We start from the raw sequence: 23462 nt of genomic DNA on the forward strand, positions 1-23462 counted from the left end.
GTATAGCGAGGTGAAGTGGATAACTTGTTCTTTGTGTATTTCGTCTTGAGTATATTTTATCACAGGAAGGGGTGGGAGCACACTGCTTCACCTCCCAGCACAGTTCGCCCCTTAGCATTCTGGTAAATGCAGTTCATAATACATGCTTACTTGAAATTTCACTGGAGTGTTCCACCAAAGTTTGTGCAGGTTAGTGCTGTACATCTCTCGACACTGTTTCTGGATTTCATCCGTCATCAGCAGAGATACAAACAAATTTTTATCTGGGGTTACTGAGCAGGCTGCCACAATCCTTACAGGTCTCAGTACCTCTCATAGGCGCACAGATGCATCTCCACAAGCTCGACAGCCTAATGGCTCAAGGGAGCCTTTTCAAAACAGGAAGGGGTGGGAGCACACTGCTTCACCTCCCAGCACAGTTCGCCCCTTAGCATTATGGTAAATGCAGTTCGTAATACATGCTTACTTGAAATTTCACTGGAGTGTTCCACCAAACTTGGTGCAGGTCAGTGCTGTACATCTCTAGACACGTGTCTCTGGATTTCATCCGTTATCAGTAGAGATAAAAACTAATTTTATCTGGGGTTGCTGAGCAGGCTGCCTGTAATGAATGTGGCTGCTCACCAACAAGCCACACCCAATACCCCAACACTCCCTTAAGACAGAGGTAAAACACAACAGTCCCTTAAGTTGAGGTACCTTTCACCACTGCACCTTTTAAATAGTACACTTTGCACAGCACCCCCAAAAGACAAGGCAATTACGCAGCACTTCCTTATGGCGGGGCAAGAAAACAAATCCAAATGTATGGACTAGAACACCAAGTTTATTAATGCAATGCTCAAAACTGTAGGCCAAATATATCAGTAAATGTAGATTCTCAAATGCCAATTACCTACAATAAACAATTAGAATAAAATGCAATATGTACAGGTATCAGAGAGTTGAACATATATATACAAGAGAGAGAGAAAGAGAGTGGTTAGGAACACCTCACCGACTGGCTATGCAACATTCTTTCCATCGTCAGCTGGGGATTCCCTTTCAACAGCCCACGAAGAATTACCAGCCGGGACCCAAGTTCTGACACCGTCACAGCAGTACGTCTACTCTGTGGTGAACTTCCGCTTGGGCTACCAAAGCCTCTAGCTTTAAACCTATTCAATGTGAAGCGAAGCTTCTATCAAACCTCGCCCCCTTCTCTCATGAGAAAGAACCGAGCTGGCCTGTACCAGTCTGCGTCAAGGCCACAACATCGCCTGGCCAAGCCTCTGTATTATGGCTCCGAGGCAGAGTATGCACATTCCACAGATAATATCCAGTTCTCTCTGGTCGGTGAGGAGCGAAAAACAAGTGAGGAGAAAGACCTTGAATATGAATCGCGAGCACTGCTGTGTAGGCAGGAGCAAGGCAAAATCAGACATGAGGCCATGTAAAAGCAATAGTAAGCACTTATAATATAAATGTATGGTTCTACTCCATGACAATTCCCACTAAAAGACAATAAGATTACAAAACAGAAGAGAAGCAGACACATGCAGGACCGTCCTACATTAAGGCTAGGGTAAAATAACACACTAAAGTCGGGGAAAATGGTGGTAGTCGAAGGTCATCATAGGGTGCCAAACCACAAGAGTGGTTCTTTTACTACACTGCCACAATCCTTACAGGTCTCAGTACCACTCTCAGGCGCATACGTGCATCTCCACAAGCTCGTCAGCTCAATGACTCAAGGGACCCTTTTCAAAACAGGAAGGGGTGGGAGCACACTGCTTCACCTCCCAGCACAGTTTGCCCCTTAGCATTATGGTAAATGCAGTTCGTAATACATGCTTACTTGAAATTTCACTGGAATGTTCCACCAAAGTTGGTGCAGGTTAATGCTGTACTTCTCTAGACATGTGTTTCTGGATTTCATCCGTCATCAGTAGTGATAAAAACGAATTTTATCTGGGGTTGCTGAGCAGGCTGCCACAATCCTTACAGGTCTCAGTACCTCTCACAGGTGCATTGATGCATCTCCACAAGCTCGTCAGCTCAACCGAGATTGGGTCAGAGGAAGACCCATCTCTCTTTCCTAACCAGATCACACAGTGGTGACAGATGCGTCACTCCTAGGATGGGGTGACCACCTGGCAGAGATGGAGATCAGAGGACTCAGGACGATGGAATCCAGACTCAACATCAATTTGATTGGCATTTAAAGCTTTTCTTCTTTCTATCAAGGGAAAGCTGAATCAGGTGTTCACAGAAACCACCACTGCCATGTGGTACTGCAACAAATACAGCGGGCGGGTCCGGCTCCCTTTGTCAAGCAGCCCTGCGTCCCTGGACATGGCTGGAACAGCAGGGCATATCCCTGGTGGTTCAACACCTGGCAGGTTCTCTGAACACCACAGCAGAAAAACTCAGCTATCGATACCTAGTGGATCACGATTGTTTTTTCTATCCAGTGGTGTTCAAGGTCTCTTTCAGAAGTGGGGAGAGTCTTGGTTAGATGTGTTCGCCTCTGCCGAGAACGCGCGATTTTAGCAGTTTTACACGCTTGAGCTTCCAAGGCTGTACTTGCTCTGGGGCGCTTTTTGTCTTGAGTGGGGTTCAGGCCTCCTGTACGCCTTTCTGCCCATACCACTTCTGCCCAGAGTGCTCAAGAAGGTCAGGAGCGACCGGGCCCAAGTCATTCTTGTGTTCCAGACTGGGCACGGAGAGTTTGGTATCCTGAGCTTCTCCAGCTGAGTATCTATACGCCGATCAGGCTGCCCCTTCAGGAGAATCTTCTGTCATAGCAGCAGGGGAGGGTCCTCCACCAGAACCTGTCAACTCTATGCCTCCTTACATGGAGATTGAGCAGCCGCAGTTGACCGCATTCTATTGTGCTCCTAAAATCTGTGATGTGATTTTGGCAGGCAGGCGTCTTCCTACCAAGACAGTGTACACCTGCCGGTGGCATAAATTTGTAAAATATTGTACAGAAACGTCTAGTGGTCCTCTTTCTGCTTCCGTCTCTCAAGTCCTTCTCTTTATTTTGACCCTTCCCCAGCATGGCTCTGATCTGGGCACTCAATTCAATTCAGCTTTATTCGGTACAAATTAATGACCATAAAAGCATACACAATCACAGAATCAAAATATACAAAATATGAACGACTTATAGCAGACATAATCATACGCTTAAAAAACACTATGATTAGTTAAAACAAAGATTTCATTTACACATTTAAAATTACATTTCGATATCTAAAAAACACATGCTTTTCCTCGAATTGATGCATTTGTTTAAAAAAGTAGCAGTATAAAAACAAATATCCGCAGATTGTAAGTTAAAAATCAATTTCATTGCGTGCTCAGCCGTACGTGTTCCATATTTGATAAACATGGGTTTTAACAGGGCAATACGAAAATTAGAGTACAGCTTACAGAATAATAAAAAGTGCATTGTGCTCTGCTTGGAAATCCCGTCACATCTACAGGGTCCTAGTGGATATTTTTTCATTATCGGATGAGCCACCAAGTGGTGCATTATTCCCAATCTCAGTCTGGTCAGCACAAATTTATGTGTCGGCCTGGTGACAAGGGTTAAATACACCGGGAATCCGTCCATGGCCAAATATCTGTTGTAAAACATAACAGTGGACAAAGTACCAGCAATAACAGTTCTCTTCCTCTCAGCAAAAGCTAGAAAGACCCTTTTTAACTCAGCCTTGGGGATCAGTAAAACAGCGTTCGGATCAATTACAATATTCAGGTTAAAAATATCTGAGAAACACACAATAATGTATTTAATCCAGGGTATTGCTATGGCTTTATCTAATCGCAAACAATCCTGGATAATAGACCTAGTGTAGGACTTTTCCTCATTTAACCAAATAGACCGCCAAACCATCAGAGGTCTAAGTGACAAAAGGTCAAGTAGGTAGTTCACAGATAGTTCCTGATGACATAAGGCATTAGAGGCCGAAATGGGAAGACATAAAAGTTTTTTAAGGAAAAAGTTCTCTTCCAGCTGCAATTCATATGCGCAGCTGTAACCCCAGATTCCTGCCCCATATAATGCAATTGATACACATCTAGCCTGATAAATTTTTATCATATCTCTGGTTCTACGGTCCCCAATTTTCTGGGCAAATCTGAAAATTCCATGGGCATTTCTAGCCATTTTATTGCGTATGTTATTAAATTCATGTGTCCACTTTTTATCATTCGAAAAAGTTATTCCTAAATAACAGAATTTGTCCACTTGCTGTACTTTTAACTTGCCAATAAAAAACCCTTTCACTACATGTTTAGATTTCTTTGGGCCACAGATCATAGTGTACGTTTTACTTTTGTTAATGACTAATTTTTTGTCGTTAATAAAGGAAGCAAAACAATCCATCAATCGTTGCAACCCTATCGGAGTTCTTGACAACAACACAGCATCATCGGCGTATAATAACACCGGTACTGAAACACCATTGATCAGGGGAGCATCTGCATGTACTTCCTTTAAAATTGCATCAATACCATTTATAAATAAAATAAATAAAAGAGGAGCTAAAACACAACCCTGCCTTATACCTCGTTTTACGCTAAAGTTCGGGGTACATTCTCCCTTCCTGCCAAAACGTACACATGTTTTTAATCTCTCATACATCCTGGCAAGGAAATAAATTATGCCCTCTGGCGCACCCAGCTTCAACAGGGTTGACCACAAAATAGAGTGGTCAACCATGTCGAAAGCGCTGCTTAAATCAGCAAAGCACAAATATATATGGCCAGGTTTGGCTTCACTATACTTCCCGATCAATAATTCTAAATTAATGCATTGATCGAGCGTACCCCTACCTTTCCTGAAACCATATTGGCTATCTGCCAAAATACCATCTTGTTCTGCCCATTCTTCCAATCTTACCAGCATAATCCTGCTCATAACTTTTACGGAAGCGTCCAGTAATGAAACTGGTCGGTAGTTTTTAGCATCAGACCTGGATCCTTTCTTGTATATTGGGACAATAATAGACTCCTCCCAGGTCGGCGGAGGATCTATACAAACCGCGGCATTGAAAACAACAGTCAACAAAGGGCCCCATACTTCCGGTGCTTCCTTGTACACATCACTTGGAACCCCATGCGGTCCTTGGGCTTTTCCTCCCTTACTTGCCCTGATCCCCCCTTTCAACTTCTTCCACAGTGATTTCAAGTGGTAATATAGGCCATCTGTTTGACCCAACATTAATATTTTTACCTGAATCAAAGATAGTTGAAAAATGAGTAATCCAACCTTCACAGGAGACATTTGCTGTTAACTCAAGTGTATTTGTCTCCTTAAGGAATGGGGAGTTGACTGTTGCCCAAAATAACGCGGAATTAGAGAGTTCTGCCGCTTGGTTAAGAGAATCCCAGGCCTGATGTTGTAGAACCATCTTCCTAGCTTTAATGGCATTTTTATATTCTAGCCTCAGATTTGTTACTAATTTTTTATCCCTAGGCCTTATTGCTAGGGCCTGCTTAAGATCAGTCAGAGCAGCAGAACAGGTTTTATCAAACCAAACAAAACCAGGTTTTGTACCACCCCTCCTGCCACTTGTGAACTTTGCGTTAATGGCATTGTTGATTCCTATAAAACTAGATAAGACCCGCTCATGATCCAATCTATTTTCTAAAATAAAAACAATGTCTGCTAAATTCTTCATAATAATGGATGCAGTCAATTCGGATGCTTTAGCACCTATCCACCTCAACCTTACCCCATTAGCCCGATGGGCTTCGATATTTCCAACTGTGGTCCCTGTCTCTCTATCATTTTCCCCCCACAGAGTCGTGGTCACAATAATACAATTATGATCACTAGTGTCCATAATTTCCATTTCCAGTGGGGCGAAACAGTCAACGATACTAGAGGATACCAACACATGATCGATCACGGAATTAGAGCGCCAATTCCTGAATGTAGGGACAGGTGAACCATTACTGTCCCTACAGCAATCCAAAATTTCCAGGTCAAGGCACCCCATTAATGTATTCACGTTTTCCCCATACATATCGTGACCAAAGTGTGGGACCTCCCATCCGGCATTATTCGTGACACCACAGGCCTTTGTAGATAAGAATTCGCATAATGAGGTATTAAAATCCCCACACCAGATAATATCAAATACTACATTGGAATCCAGACTTAGGGTATCAATAGCATTGGCCAAATCGGTTATTATTCTGCCCCTGGTGCTATCAAAGATATTGTTATAATAATTTATCAGAAGGATGTTACGGCTTTTACCTTCACGGATCCAGATCATCTGTACTAGATCGCCCACCGGCACATATTTTATCACCGGCATTTGGAGGTGGACCGATACAAGGGTCAGTAAGCCCTCCTTAGCTCTTCCCGGACCCTCTCCATATGCTGGTAAATTATATGAAACAAATCCCTCATAGTCAATATTACTTTTGCACCAGGTTTCCTGGAAACATAAAATATCGTATCCATTGATAAAAGTTTCCCAACCAGGGTCTCTACTTTTAGATTTCAGACCAGCTACATTCCAGCACACCAGTCTGGAACATGTACCTGTTCTGGCTGTAATCCCAATGGCAGAACCTCGGACATTTCTCTCCATGTTGCTAGCCCCACTTGTTTGGCCCATTTCGCATATATTCACACTTCCCTCGTGAGTATTCTCATCCTCGTTCTGATTAGGCGCATATCCGGAGCCCATAGATGTTAATTCAGGTGCACAATCGAACATATGTTCATCCCTATCGGGACCCTCTTCCCTTACTAAACATATCTCTGTCTCTTGTATGCGTCAATCATTAGAGTCCAGGTAACTAAGTGCATGAAATCTATTCTGTGTGGGGATATCAAAATAAGGATTAGAGGTGGACGGGTAAGTGGAGATTCTAGTATTGTCCCTTCGGTTGGCATTAAGGTGATTATAGAAGTAACCTAGTGCTCGGGCGCATACATTGCCATCGGAGATTGGGAGAGATGCAGCTCTTAGGAGGACAGTAGTAACATGCTGTGGGTGTTTAAAATTTATAATTACACAGTCCCCCTTTGAGCTTTTCCTAGCACTCCCTATCCAGTTAACTCTCCTGGTAGTCAAGACATTATCAGAGAAATTCAATGGGAAACCACACTGTCTATTTAGCCAGGATAGACATTTGTTTTTTAAGGAATCGTGGGTTTCTTGATGACCCCTATTTTCAGGCGGCGGTACATTTGTCAGTACCACCACATAGTTTCCTCCCATCCATTTATATTTTCTATGGCAGGCAAAGCCTTGCTACTTAAGTCCATGCTCCTTTGAGATGTTATGGGGTTAACACTATCAATCCCTTTATTTCCTATGGCTTCCTTAGAAGGGTCTCCCTGTACATGCTGCTTACATTGATTGCTAGTTGTGTCAGTTGCAGCAATTGTTACAGTAGTGACAGTAGACACCTCTCCTGGTTTGTCCAAGGCCTTACTAAGCAAACCACCCAATCTAACAACCTCTTTTGTTAATTCCTCAATTTTTGAAACCAAAGGATCTATAATGCCTCTAATCTTTAAACCAATAATCTCCTCTAGGTTAGTTACTATATCATCCTCCACCCCAACCTTATTAAATTTACTCATTGCATTTGTTTCAAGGACTTTATCTGGTGAGGCTGCTCGTTTCCGCACACTACGCAATGCCCCCTTCTTGATAGGGAATTTCCTACATGTTCTAACTGCCCGTGCTTTTGGAGTCGGTAAACATTGTTCTGTCATATCAGGGCAGTCTCCTGTTCCTAACTCATTGGGGGTAGTTTGTTCAGACTCGAGCTGTCCCATCTCAACCAACTCTACCACTTCTGGAATAATAGTATCAGAATGATTGTTCGCATCCTCTGTACTAGAAGCTGATGAACCCCTTACAGGGCTCTCTGATTGCGGAGTACTAATTTTCCCTAGCGACTGTCGCCTTTCAGAGTTTATCTTACTAACCTTCTGGACCAAATAATTATCCATAGTGCGTGGCCCAGAAGGGGGCTTAGATCTCGACATATTATAAGCAGGCACAGCCCCCTCTAAAGCTTACTGAATTGTTATCACGTTTCCCCGTCTTCTATATGTCCTATAATAATAAACTTTAAAACAATAGCAACCTACTCAATGACACACCCGGTGATTTATATACCATATATGTTCATGAACAGCGTCTCTGGCCCAGCCCAGTCTCTTCTGGCCTCTGAGGGCCACAGAGGGCCCGCCCTTTGCCCGGGCTTAGCCCGGCGCCGCCCGCGCGCGTCCCGCGACGCGGAGGAAGCCTCGCAATTTTAAGCGCCTCCGGGCGCGCAGGAAAGCGGAAGCGGGAAGTGCCGCTATGAACTCTGGGGGCTGTAGTCCCCAACACGGCGTCCAGCAGGGTCAATGGCGGCAAGGAAGACCACAGCGCTTCCAGACCCCCGGATGATGCAGAGTGCGCAGCAGAGCGTCCGTCAGCCAGGTAGGCTCCTCCGTTATGCCCCCGCTCCACCGAGAGAGCCTCGCAGTTTTAAGCGCCTCAGAGCGTCCGTCAGCCAGGTAGGCTCCTCCGTTATGCCTCTGGGCACTCTTAAAGGGTACCTTTCAGTCATGCCTGCCTTTATGAGGCTGCCAGACCAGCTCTCTTTATTTAAATCCCCTATTGTAAACAGATTTCTTAAGTGACTTGTACATATGTTCCCACCTGCCCTATTCATCATGCCTCAGAGTGACCTTAATTTGGTTCTCGCCTTCCTCATGTGCGCTCCGTTCGAACTTCCGCACAGCTGACCCCTCTGGCTGCTTTCCATCAAAACAGCCTTTTTAGTGGCAATGCCTTTTGCCAGGAGGGTGAGTGAAATACAGACTCTGTCATCCAAGTCTCCTTACCTGACCATCTTCCCTGATAAGTTGGTGGTTTGCACTAGGGCCTCGCTCTTACCAAAAGTGATAACACCATTCCACGTGGGTCAGTCAGTCACCTTGCCCACTTTCTAGGCTCCTCCGCACCCCTCTAAAGAGGAGGAGCGACTCCACCGTTTGGACCGAAAAAGAGCGATGTCGTTCTACCCTGTTTGTGGGGTACATTGGATCAAAGAAAGGTCGTGTGGTGCAGAAAAGGACTATCTCACAATGGATTGTTCTCTGCTTCAAGATTTGCTACCCTCTGACCAAGAAACAGCCTCATGAATGCTTAAGAGCTCATTCCAGCAGAGCTAAGGCTGCGACTGCAGCATTGCAATGTGGTGTTCCAGTCCTTGACATTTGTCAGGCAGCAACATGGGCATCACTGCACATATGTTTACTAAGCCCTTCTGCCTGGACAGTCAAGTAGCAGGGACGGCCTTTTTGGCCACTTTGTCCTGCAGGAATTCCTGGTCTAAACTTGTCCCCAGTCCCTCCTTCTGGGATGGTATTGCTTGGGTATCTATTCAAAGGTAAGGACTTTGCGGCTAGATTTTGCTATCAGAGGGACAAGTTATTTACCTTTGGAAACGCCTTATCTGGTAGAGACATAATGTAGCCGCAGATTCCTTAGCGACTCACCTATCCTCCCTGCCCTGCAGACAGGTTTTTAGGGACAGGACTGATCCCTTTCAGGGCCCTAGTTGTTCTAAACAGACCACTGTTCGTGCAATTCATGGCTCCGCGCTCCTGGCATGGAAAGTCGTGAAAAGTAACTGTATCAGTGCACCGAGATGGCGCCTATATCGGTGACGCAGACGTCACTTCAGGTGCATACGACGCCAATGACGTCACACAGAGCCTACTGACACCAGCTACTCGAACAATGGTATTGCTTAAGGAAAAGTCTTCTGGATCCAACCTGATGCCTGGGAAATTTTAAGGTAACAAATCTGTGGCTAGATAATATCTCTACCAGATAAGGCATTACCGAAGGTAAGTAACTTGTCCATTACTCCTTGTGATCACTACATGGTATGCTGCCACCACTGTGCTTGTGCTACATAATTCCTGGAAAAGGCAGCAGCCTTTCACCATCATGAGCTTTGGGTGCTCCTCCTGGTCCAATTAGGCCGCAGTGCGTGAGACAGGCATATGTCATGGCACACACGTATGATCCGTGTTCGCCCATGGCAAGAGAAATCAGCACCAGGGACCCAAATGCAATTGTAACTGGGTCACCCAGGGGAGGGGTGCATGTCTGTCACCATACAAGGGAATTTTCCATCCCCAAAAGTTTGTTTCTCTTTTTCTTTGTATTTTACTAAGCATTTTATTCCCTGTTCTTACGATTTAACCCACTAAAACGTCAGAATGCTAACTTGCTAACTCTATCGACTAAGCTGATGTCAATCAAAAGAGTTATCCATTGCCCATCATAAAGAATCTTATTTGAAGCAGCACTTAAATTAGCATAGCTGTGAGGTGTGTGATGTAGACTTTGTTAGGAAGAGTCCATCATTTTACTTAGTAATTTTAACTTGGCAGCTGATCGTAACTATAGTGGTAGGAAACCTAAAGTGTTCAAGGCACTGCAGGCATTAGTTCAAGAGCATGGACTGACGGACTTGTGGCATCGACACAACAAAATGGATGATGGCTATACATATTACTCAGCCTGAAGTACTGGGTATTTTAAGCCCAGCGGTGCAGGGGAACACACCCTATGACTTCGGGGTTCTTCCTGTTTCAGACCTACAGAAACACAGAGTCTTCTGGTTGAAGTCAAAGATCAGTTTATTGGCTGCAGACCAATTACAGGTATCCTAGAAGTACAACAGCGTGTATGTTCTCAGGAGACTGCTAAAAATCACAGAAACGGGCTTCTTCTTAAATACAGAATATCCTGCTTCAGGCACACATTCCTTGGTTTACGATATGGCCATTACATGTATACATTACAAACGAAAAGGCAGAGTCATAATGACCATCCCACATTCCAGTTAAGCCAGCCCGCAATTATTTACCCAGCAAGGCTCAGATCCCACATCAGATATCGATAGGCCCCAATAAACATGAGCATCTCCTGTTTGGAAAACAAGCCATAAAGCAGGAACAGTCAGGTGCGAAAGAGATTAGCTGGAGGCTTGTGTAGGATGAAAAGACTTTATGGTGTGTCAAGCCCTGATGCTAATCACAGGTGGCCAGGGGACAGGGAACTCGTGAGACCGGACTGACCTGGGGCAGCGGAGCCAAGCTGCCCAGGTCACAGAAAAGTCAAAGAAAGGCACATGTGCTCTAAAAGGCCCGTATTGGCTTCATGCTATGTAGCCTATGTGAGGGCAACCATAAGATGGCCACCGCTCTAAAATGGAACCCACGTAGTGATGTATAATAGCGTATACACAGTGCATTCATAGCTAAAACATTACACAAAGCACTTGTACATACCGCATTAACCATTCGCGGTTCACTAATACCGGGATAGACAGGGGTAGGGCCCTGTCTCCTACGCGGTCCCAAATTGCAAAGTACGACAGACCCTCCTTTTGCCCTTACATAGGCAATAACTATACTCATTTCAATCCGAGTCTAGGTCAATATTCACGAATTCATGGAGATGTTGCTGTAGCATCATCCTATTACTTAGCTCGTCCCTCGATACAGGTTTCCTTACACATAATGTAGCACAGAGGCCACATATCGCAGGAGCACACTGAACGCACAGACAGAACAGGAAAAGGATGGCTAAGATCATTCCAATGACCATCAGAACTTTCCAACCCCAGGCAGATATCAGTTCCCAGAACCACCCCACCAGTGACCAATCTCCTTTATCCACGTGTATGGACTCAGATATTTTATGTAGTTTGGAGATGGCTTGATAAACTGTTGGAGCGTTGTCTGGTATGAAAATGCAACAACTAGATTGGATAACCTTACATACCCCACCGCGGTCTGCAAGTATGACGTCTAGAACCATGCGGTTCTGCAAAGTCATGAGGCGATCCGCTTGGAGCTCAGCTGTCAAATTACCAAGGGCACCAGCCGTAACATTAACAGTGGATTCAACCACACGAGTCAGTTGTCTCAGGTTCCTACTATTGACCATAGGTCCCCAAAACGGCAAGAAACCCAAAAAGAAGTCTCCCGCTTCCTGACCGGCAGTATCCTCTTTACTAATCACGCCTCTCACAACTCTGGTCTTGTGATAGTCAGAGGCAGCAGTAAATGTTGGCGGTAGCAGATTTGCAATATAACATGTGCCCGAGAAATCAGGGGGCAACCATGTATATGCTCGGTCATTGCAGATAAAATATGTACCCTTGGCAGCCAAAAACGCAGGGGAAAACTGTGATGGAAAAGTGTACGTCTCAGTACAGTCACTTCTTCCCAGTTGAGCTCTTGGATTCTGACCATTACCTTGTAAACAGAACCGACCTATGTGGGGTACGACCCAGATTGGGGATGACATTTTTCGCTGTCTTTCACCCAGACTAATACTATACCCCGTTGCGTTCCACCCTACATAAGCTCTCAACTCTTCTTTGGGAATAGATGAGTATGCATCGATATCTCTGCTCATATCGGCAACTCCTTTCATTAAAGCTTTGTTATTGGTGCTAGGTCTGATGGAACGCGGTTGTCGCGGGGAGTACGCATCTAGTGCATAGAGAAACATGGTCTGGAATGCCCATGACGATCCATTGTAACTATACGGCAGCACTAGATAAGGAATACCCTTATTAATGGTATGTGGCATTAAACCACACACCCAGCAATTGGTTGTATTCATGACTAGTTGGTGCTGGTGCAGGAGCTGAATAAACGAGTTATTCACAAACTCTGATCATCTAGCTTGTTCGTGTTCAGGCAGAGGGTGAAAAGAGTGTGAGGAGACAGTAGGAGGAGGTATAGGCTGTACAGTGGGTGCAATGGGCTCTTGAGAGGAGAAGAATACAAATCCTACAGTAAACACTACCATACTACATAATACAAACAGGCATAAAAATACAAAACGTTTGCTCTTCATTATTTTACACATTCTTGCTTTAAAGTTCATTTCCTCAGCGGGTCTCTCCATCTTACAAAACTCCATCCTCTAATCGTGCCGCTCGCGGTGGGTGAGTTTCTTCTGCTGAGGAGTACGCCTGTCAGTCCAGGGAACGCCCTAGACCAACCAGAACCGTCGACCTAACGTCTTCGGCCTGTACCCCAAAGTCTTGGCACCGCGACCCTGCGGCTGACCCGGATGGTGGTTCGAAAAACAAAAATCAAGAAAGTCCTTCAGATGGGAGAGCTCTGGTTATCAAAAAATAAAAAAGGGTAAGGAAAAAGAATATTTATTTGTCCATAGGCCTTGGTCTTAGATTGTAATGAAAACGGCCAGGTACTGTTTGATCTTGAAACAAGAGTTCAGGCTCTGTGGTGTCCAATCGAATTGACGGTGGCACAGCTTCTTGCAAAATATCGTCACTTTCTTGTGCTGAAGCTGTGCCTTTTATGCGTGCATCACTGAACGGCACAAAACGAGGTACAGTGTCTGTTTCAGAGTCTGCGATACCCTCCTGGACCCACTGGTCATACGGCAGAGGCAAAGGGATCCTCTTCACGTGAGCGCCGTGGATCCAGTTCTTTTTCCCCTTCACTCGAACAGCTGATCTTGTGGATAGGAGTACGAGATGAGGGCCGATCCAACGAGGCTCATCGTTGCTCTTGCGCTGAAAATTTTTCACCAAGACCCACGTGCCAGGGTCGATAGGGTGTCCTGGAGCCTCAGAGGCCTGGGGAAGAGTATCGTGCACCTGTTGATGTAAAACATGTAATTTAGCCGTCAATTCATACAAGTAATCAAGCAGTACTGGATGTTCGATTTCACTGAATTTCGTCGGTCTTGGCACACCCCATACATTGGCCGGGCGGCCAAAAACGACCTCGTAGGGACTAAGTCCCACTCGTGAATGCACAGTCATTCTGGTGGACAGGAGTGCTAGAGGCAGAGCGTCAGGCCATTTAAGACCTGAGCTCGCTTGGATTTTGGCCAGTTTGAGTTTTAGAGCGCCATTGTAGCGCTCTACTAATCCAGCTGATTGGGGGTGATTTGCAGCGTGGAACTTTTGCTTTATACCTACTCCCTCACACACATTCTTCATCACTTGACCCACAAACTCACTCCCATTATCACTCCACACCATTCTTGGCATTCCAAACCTAGGGAAAAATTCCTTCACAAGGGCTTTGGCTGTGGACAGAGCAGTGTTATCTTTTAGAGGATAGGCCTCTATCCATTTTGAGAAAGCGCAAACAACCACCAATACATATTTCAGGTTGTTGCATCTTTCCATGTGGATAAAATCTAGCTGCAAAACTTCAAATGGATATGATGGAGGCGCAAAATGACCAGCTGGAGTTGGGGTTCCCCTACCAGGGTTGTACTTCAAGCATACCATACAATTCTTGACCACATTCTCTGCACACTTAGGAATTCCAGCATTCTGCCATACTGGAGCCAACAACTTACAGATTCCTTTCGTACTGATATGTGCCATTCCATGTGCCATAGTAACCACTGGGAGCACATATGCATCAGGTAAAAACCATCGCCTATGTTCTGACAAATCAATCCAACAACCATTCTCATCCAACTTACCCATACTTTCTCTCCACTTGCTCAACTCTTTCTCTGTGGCTTCAGCTTGAAGGGACTTTACACTCTCTATTGTGTTTTCACACATTCCAACATCACCAACCCATCTGGCAGGGCCTGCAACATACATTCGAGTCTTTACATCTTTTGCTGTTTCTTTCGCGACTTCATCAGCAAACGCATTACCACGACGAACATCATCAGTGATTTTCTTGTGCGCACTGCATTTCATAATCGCAACTTGTGATGGTAGGGTCAGCGACTCAAGGAGATCATTCACCAACATGCCATTCTGAATCTTAGCTCCATGCGAAGTCAGGAACCCACGTTCCTTCCATAATCGCCCAAAACTATGAGCCACGCCAAAGGCGTACTGGCTATCCGTATATATGTTCACTTTCATTCCTTCAGACAACACGCATGCTCTCGTAAGGGCAATCAATTCTGCTGCTTGAGCCGAATTTTGTGGCACACGCGCAGTTTCCACAATCGTGTGCAAAGTCGTGATAGCATATGCAGCAGTCGTATCACCATTCGGAAGCTTAAAACACGAACCATCCACCCATAAGGTACCATCACACTCAGTCAGGGGAGTATCTTTGAGATCTACTCTCCCTTTCATCTCTTCTTCTGTTCTGAACAGACAATCATGTTGCTCAATCTCATCTAGATCTGCTGGAATTGGCAATAATGTAGCTGGATTCAACGTGTTGCATCTCTTTATGTGTATATGATTTGCTAACAGTGTTAGCTCATATCCTGATAATCGCGCACTAGTTAAGTGCTGTGTTTTGGTCCTGTTTAACAATGTGTCCACAGCATGTGGAACCATAAAAATCAATGTATTATCCATTACTAGTCCAGCAGATTGTCGAATAGACATAGCTGCGGCAGCTGTGGCTCTCAGACAACTTGGCAATGCCCTCGCTACAGGGTCCAAGGTTGATGAAAAGTATGCGCATGGACGCGGTCTGTCGCCAAAAGGCTGTGTTAACACTGATAATGCGCAACCATCTTTCTCGTGAACATACAATGTAAAAGGCTTGCTGTAGTCAGGGGTACCCAACACAGGAGCTGAACATAATGCATTACGCAATTCCCAAAAACTTTTCTGACACTCTTCAGACCATGGGATAGGATTCGGTGTGTCTTTGCATGTTAATGCTAACAAAGGTTTTGCCAACAAGGAAAAATTAGGAATCCAATGCCTACAGTATGAAGTAATGCCCAAGAAAGCACGCACTTCTCTCTGTGTTCTTGGCACACTCAACTGTGTAATGGCTTGAATTCTTTCTGGGGTCAGTTTCCTTCCCTCCTTCGATAAGAGATGACCTAAGTAGGTCACTTCTTGTCGACAATATTGCAATTTTGAGAGAGACACTTTGTGATGAAAGGCAGACAAATGATGCAACAATGACAATGTAGCTTCTTTGCAAATCTTTTCAGTATCCACGGCGATTAGTAAATCGTCAACATACTGAATGAGGATAGCGCCACTAGGTAAAACCAGTGCATCAAGCTGCACTTTCAAAGCTTGGCTGTATATTGATGGGCTTTCACAGTAGCCCTGGGGAGCGCGTTTAAAGCGGAAGCTTCGACCTCCTAAACTGAAGCCAAAAATGTCTCTGCTCTCCTCTGCAATTGGGATGCTAAAGAAAGCATTCTTCAGATCGATCACTGAGAACCATGCAGCGGATGCTGGAATCATGGTTAACAAGGCAGTTATATCAGGGACAACTGGAAACTGTGGCACAACAATCTTATTAACCTCTCTAAGATCAATCACAAATCTGTAAACAGGTGGCTGTGAAGGGTCCGTTCGTTTTAAGACAGGTAAAACAGGACTATTGCAAACGTTGCCTCTTGTCTCTTCAATTACACCCTTTTTAATCAAATCGCTGACAATTGCTAACAACGCTTTCTGACCTTCATTGGAGATCTTATACTGGGGAATACATGGCAATCTGACATTGGCTTTTAAAGTGACCACATATGGCGGTATTTCCAATAGACCCACATCATTGGGACCAGTAGCCCAAAAGACATCCGGAAGGGATGACAATTCAGGTGGCATTGCATTTTTAGACAAATACATTGGGGAAATCACTTTCTTGCCTAATGTAAGATGTACTCCTGAGGGAGAACAATATAGCGTTGCATGCAATCTCTTTAGCAAATCTAAGCCTAGCAAATTTTCACCACAACCTGTCGTTAGGATGAGGGTGCTTTTGGCTCACAAGGTCCAACAGAAAGTGACATAGGATTAGAAATCGGGTTCCTAACTGGGGCGCCAGAAAAACCTACTGAAACATTTATTTCGCCAGACAAAGGCGCGCCAGGGAGTTTTGAATGCATAATTGAACTCTTTGCAGCACCAGTGTCTAGCAGAAAGGGCTCCGTTACATTTGCTGTAGTTACTTTAACATAAGGTCCGCTCTGATCCACTGGCACTGAAACAACTCCCTCTCTCTGTCTACGGATGTCCTAGTAATCATTATCTTCTACATTGTCATCTTCTGCATAATAATCATTATTGTAGTACTGAGCTGTATTACCAGTCGCGTTGGCTTGCTGATCAAAGCTATTTATGGTATTTTGAGGCGGAAGAAGACGCGCGTTCTGGGGAACATTTCCACGCCCCCTACCTCTAGGAGCTTGCTGACCACCTCTACCTCTTGCGCCATACGCATTACTGTTACGCTGCATTAATTTAGGACAACTATACTTGAAATGACCTTCCTCTTTGCAATATGAACATTGATTGGGACCTATAGAGATACGTGGTTGATCATACCCATTCATTTGCTGATTATTCTGAAACTGTTGGGGCTGGTGATAGACACCTTGTGTTTGCCTATAATTATTCTGTCCTCCACGTGGTGGATAGGCCTGCTGCAAAAGGACATTTGTTTTTAGTTCTTTTGTTTTCTTATCTGTTCTATCCTTCTCATCTTTGTCTCTATTTTCATAATACTGTGCAGTAGCCAGTATTTGCGCTGAAGAGGAAACAGCCCAAGAACTTTCTGAGTCCTTTAATTTTTTACACAACTCGGGAAGTAGATTCTGCACAAATTTATCAACAAATAACCGTTGGCCACCTTCAGTGCTCATGTCTTGACCACTGTGGTCGATAAACGTTTCTTCAAACCTGGTGAAGAAATCGGACACTGTCTCATCTTTCTTCTGCTTGCATGCAGATAGTTTGTCCCAATTTACGCGCATCGCGGGCATTATGGTCTTCATGTATGTAATAATTCGACCAGGGAGTTCTGCCACTAAAGGGTCAGGCTCTGCGCCACCAACTTGTCTAGCGTCTGCAGCAACGATATTAGCCCATGTACCCCCTAGTTCTGCAGCATGATCCGTATTACGGATGGATCCCCATAAAGGCTGTGGAACAACATTCCCAAATAACATATCTATGTCAGCCAGATTCTTGACGCACGATTCTGCAGTTTGGGATAACTCCTTATAATACCCTGTAGGGTTTTTACGGGGGTCAGGCAATGTCTGCTTAAGCGCTAACACCTCAGATCGCTTCCATGGGACATGCACCCAAACACGCTGAAAATGTGCTAAGACAGGTGGATTAGCATTCGGATCAGCAGGTCTCCAAACTGGGGGAACCTCACGCATCGGATATTGGCGCGCTTTTACCTTCTTCCCCACAGGGAAATCCTGCTCAAACAACGACTGCTGGCAATCATCATTCCTCAAAGATAATAAGGTCGCAACTGCTTTATTCACATCGGGGCCCACAATCGTGCCTTTTCCAAAATCGAATCTCACTCGACATAACTCCTGCGGGTTTGGATCTCTACCATGATCATCCAATTCCTCACAGAGGATTTCACACATTTTCTCGAACACATACCTCTGTTTCGGGGCATCCCATTGGTGAAAAACGTCAACAACTGACTCCACCTCATAGAGTGAAGAAAAAATAATCCACCTACGCGCCATATGATCTAATACCTTTTTCTCTTCAGGATCAGGCAGCTGACTGCGCAATTGCTTACGTTGTAAACCAGGGGTCGCACTAGATGACCCAAAGAGAGGCGACATTAAAGTAGTCACTACATTAGCTAGTCGTTGTCGTGCTGAAGGAGAAGTTGAAGCGACAACGGGGGGATAGACAGAGGGAAGAAAAACAGATTCAGATACAGGTACCTGGGTAGTGTAAGAAGGAGCGCCAGGGGAAGCCGCTGATGTGCTAGGCAAAGTCGCAGGAAGCGCGGGGGTAACAGGTAACAAAACTGGCGGCCCTTGAGAGGGCTGCACTGCAGGGATAGGAGCCAGCTGAGGAGGAGCTGGCGGCTGTGGGAAGGCTTGCGGCATATTTACTGGAGGCTGCGCATTTACAAGCTGTGGAGGCGCTGTAGCATTTTGCGCATACGGGGGTGGCGAACTTAGCAAATGGGACATTAGGGAATCTTTCTCTTTCTCTTTTGTCTCATCTTGCACAAGGGGTGACAAAACAGGGTAACATTTATCAATCCCTAGTTTGCGCTGTCTATGTAATTGCTCATTCATTTGTTCCTCCTCATTATCTTTAAATTGCACAGCTGCTTGCATCACTGACATACCTCTTTCTTTCTTATTCTTTTTTGCTAGCTTAATTTCCTTCTGTTTGGCTTCCTTTCGCCATAGGCGGAAAGAATCAAACATCGCCGGCCGGGCTTTCTTTTTAAACAATTTAACTTCCAAATTATCTAAGATATCTGTATCGAAACTACCATTTTGGGGCCATTTTAAAAGACCGTCCTTTCTGGTGTATCGGATCCATACTTCATTATATGCAATGGGGCCCACGCCATGTTTTACATAAAGCTCATAAGTAGGAGTTCCAATTGGAGGAACCGGACATGAATCCTCTAACTGGAAATCCCTTCCACAACCCAAACAAAACAATCTACAAAATACACTAGAACCAGGCATCTTCGCTCACTAGTCTAGTTTCAAACGTCAAAGGATTATCGAATACGATAGTCTCGTGAATACACGAGTCCTCTGGCTTTGGGACTTGCAAGCACCAAATCAAAATGATCCCGAAGGATACCAAATTAAAACTAGGAGACGCTCCACTTATACTTAACTGAATATTGATGATCGATGGCGTCATCAGAAGACTCTCTCGATTGTTTCGCTCTACCAAAAAATCGTCAAGGGTCCAAAACAGGGCGATTAATCAGTGCAGCAGTCCTTCGTAGCCGTCGGGACGCGGAGAACCTCGCAGAAAAGACTTTTGGACCACGTCGACATGCAGGGGTCGATGAAGTGGCGGCCTTCCTCCAGAATTTCCACACAAAGCTCCTCACGAACCTCTGGCTTGGACCGGTACCGCTGAAATCGCGCCAAGTTGGGCGCCAACTGAAGTACTGGGTATTTTAAGCCCAGCGGTGCAGGGGAACACACCCTATGACTTCGGGGTTCTTCCTGTTTCAGACCTACAGAAACACAGAGTCTTCTGGGTGAAGTCAAAGATCAGTTTATTGGCTGCAGACCAATTACAGGTATCCTAGAAGTACAACAGCGTGTATGTTCTCAGGAGACTGCTAAAAATCAGAGAAACGGGCTTCTTCTTAAATACAGAATATCCTGCTTCAGGCACACATTCCTTGGTTTACGATATGGCCATTACATGTATACATTACAAACGAAAAGGCAGAGTCATGATGACCATCCCACATTCCAGTTAAGCCAGCCCGCAATTATTTACCCAGCAAGGCTCAGATCCCACATCAGATATCGATAGGCCCCAATAAACATGAGCATCTCCTGTTTGGAAAACAAGCCATAAAGCAGGAACAGTCAGGTGCGAAAGAGATTAGCTGGAGGCTTGTGTAGGATGAAAAGACTTTATGGTGTGTCAAGCCCTGATGCTAATCACAGGTGGCCAGGGGACGGGGAACTCGTGAGACCGGACTGACCTGGGGCAGCGGAGCCAAGCTGCCCAGGTCACAGAAAAGTCAAAGAAAGGCACATGTGCTCTAAAAGGCCCGTATTGGCTTCATGCTATGTAGCCTATGTGAGGGCAACCATAAGATGGCCACCGCTCTAAAATGGAACCCACGTAGTGATGTATAATAGCGTATACACAGTGCATTCATAGCTAAAACGTTACAAAAAGCACTTGTACATACCGCGTTAACCATTCGCGGTTCACTAATACCGGGATAGACAGGGGTAGGGCCCTGTCTCCTACGCGGTCCCAAATTGCAAAGTACGACAAGCCCCTCATAATAAATTGGTCAGGCTTGACTATTTTTTTGTTTCAGAGCAGCTTGCCGAAGTTTCTTCTATCCATGCCTCTCCTAGGATCCTATCTGATCATAATTCATTAATTGTTGAGTGCTCGTGGCCTCGAAATAGGAAGCCTCCCAGGCAATGGTCTTTCGAAAGGAAGCTTTTGCTTGATGAGGCTTATCAGGCACATATAAAAAAATGGCTAATAGAATTTCTTGATATCAATAGGGGTACTGCCCCTAATGAGGTGGTGTGGGATGCCCTAAAGGCCGCAGTGCGTGGAGAGACTAAAAGTGTTTCCTCGTTCCGGTGGAAGCAAGGTTAAGAACAAATGAAGTGCCGTATGGAGGAGCTTAGAATAGCAGAATTAGAATTGGCTACTAAAATTAAAAATGCTTGTGATGTAGAGCAGTCCCAGCAGGCTGTCGCCATAATACAATCTAAACTTTTGGAGTTCTTTGGCTTGGACCTGGCCGCTAAGTACCTTCTATATCGGACGATGATGTTTGAATTTGGTGAAAATTCTGGAAGGGTACTGGCGAAGAGGCTCCATCAGAAAAGTGTACAGAGCCGTGTTACTAGAACTCAGGACGAAAACGGTACGGTTCAGGATACCCAGGAAGGAGTGAATGGAGTATTTCAAAAATATTATATAAAGTGCTCAGGTAGAGTCAGAGATTGAGGCCTTTCTATGGGGTAAGGACACTATGAAGATATCGCCAGAACAGAATGAAATATTATCGGCCCCTATTTCATGGGAGGAGGTGGTGTCAGCGGTCGAAGCCTTGGCCAATGGCAAGGCCACAGGCCCAGACGCGATACCCCTCGAGTTCTATAAGACCTTCTTAGCAGAGATCCGGCACGATCTACTTGCTGTTCTTAGGGCAGCTCAGAAAGGTATGGTTCCTGACTCATGGCGGCGGACTACGATTGTTCTGCTTAAAAAAAAAAGGAAAGCCAGAGCTGAGCCCGTCATCTTTTCGGCCAATTTGTCTTATTAATAGTGACTCTAAAATATATTCTAAAATACTAGCCTCTAGACTTGCTGAGGTAATAGTTCCATTAGTATCTCTGCGCCAACATGGATTTATTCCGGGCCGTGACACAGTAGACCATGTTCGGCGTGTTATTGCCTTATTGGATTGGGCTCAGGCCACGGCCTCTCCCCTTGGGGTGATCCTGTTGGACGCTGAGAAGGCGTTCAACAGGGTCTCCTGGGGGTTCTTGTGAGCCGTGCTTAGGTGGAAGGGTTTTAGCACTGAGTTCATACAAGCTATCCGGGCATTATATATCTCTCTGGAGGCAGTACTTCGTATTTCGGGTCAGGAAACCAGTTATTTTAATATTAGTAGGGGCACTCGACAGGGGTGTCCGTGTTCACCCCTATTGTTTGCCTTGTATATTGATCCGTTTTGTAGTAAAATTGAAGGGGATAGGAGCATATTACCTAAATGAGTCGGGCCACAGAATATCGGGCTTTAGCCTATGCAGACGATATCGTCGTGTTAACCTCCGACGTTTCCTCTGCACTTCGGGTACTTAAGGTGTCTGCTGCGCAGTTCGGTGCAATATCTGGGTATAAGTTAAATGTGGCTAAGACCCAGGTAGTTCAAACCCAAGTGGTTAGTGAAGCAGTGTATCTTGGAGTAAGAATTTCAGCGGCAGTTGATTCTATACCGGATATAAATATTCTTCCGGTAATAGATGCAGTAAATACCAAATTAGAAGGATTGGATCACCTACACTTGTCTCTTTATGGCCGCTGTAGTGTTCTTAAAATGCTTATACTCCCAAAGTTTTAATATCTCTTTAGGACAATTCCTTTAGCACTGTCACAAAGTAGTTTGGCAAAGGCAGATAGGATATGCTATAGGTTTTTGTGGGGGTATAGGCGCTCTCGCAGGGCTGCTAAGTGGATGTGTCTCCCTCGGAATCGAGGCGGGTGGGCGGTACCCAATTTGGTGTTATATTATTGGTCGGCAATGGTACAGGCTTTTGGTGTGCCGCTTCTAGGTGATAGATTTGAAGTTCCGTTATGCAATCTCCCTACCATTTTTGAGATCAGCTTAGGTACTGCGGCTAAGGGTATCTTGGTCGAAATTCTTGACCCGGGTTATTTCAAAAGCGCTAGATTCAAGGTAATCAATGCTATGTTCCTAATTTGGCAGAAAATTCGGCGGAAATTGTCTATTTACCAGCTTAATGTATATACCCCATTTAAAGCATTTCGACTTCTTCCTCCCCTTATTTTTCAAGATCAGGTAATGTCTAGATGGCAAGTACAAGGGCTGTGGGTTATAGGAGATTTGGTGGGGGATGGTCAACTATTACCTTTTTTATCTTTGAAGGATACATTTCAGTTGTATACTCATGATTTTTTTAAGTATCTTCAGGTTAGAAGTGTTTTGCTTAAACATCTTGATGGAACTCCCTCACTATTCGATAAAATAGCTATATTTGAACTTATTCAAAAGAAAGCTAGAATTGGAATGATATATCGGTATGTACTCTCTAGTCTACCGGATGATTTGAGTGCACAAGGATTAAGGTGGGCGGATAAATTGGGGAAGACCGTTATGGATCTAAATCCGGCCTTGGAGCTTGCCAGTAAAGCTTTGGTATCCGGCAGTCTCCGGACTCAAAGCTATATGTCGATGTTTGATCTTTATTTTACACCACCAAGAATTGCAAAAT

The 23462-nt window shown here is 44.9% G+C and overlaps 1 protein-coding gene across 2 annotated transcripts in view; it reads left to right on the forward strand.

Moving 5' to 3' along the window:
• The window catches only part of GLB1L2 (galactosidase beta 1 like 2), a 1021913-nt gene that overhangs the window by 201671 nt on the left and 796780 nt on the right, over positions 1-23462 (forward strand). The window lies entirely within an intron of this gene.

This window comes from Triturus cristatus, chromosome 3_2 (genome assembly GCF_964204655.1).
Source record: "Triturus cristatus chromosome 3_2, aTriCri1.1, whole genome shotgun sequence".
Lineage (NCBI taxonomy): Eukaryota > Metazoa > Chordata > Amphibia > Caudata > Salamandridae > Triturus > Triturus cristatus.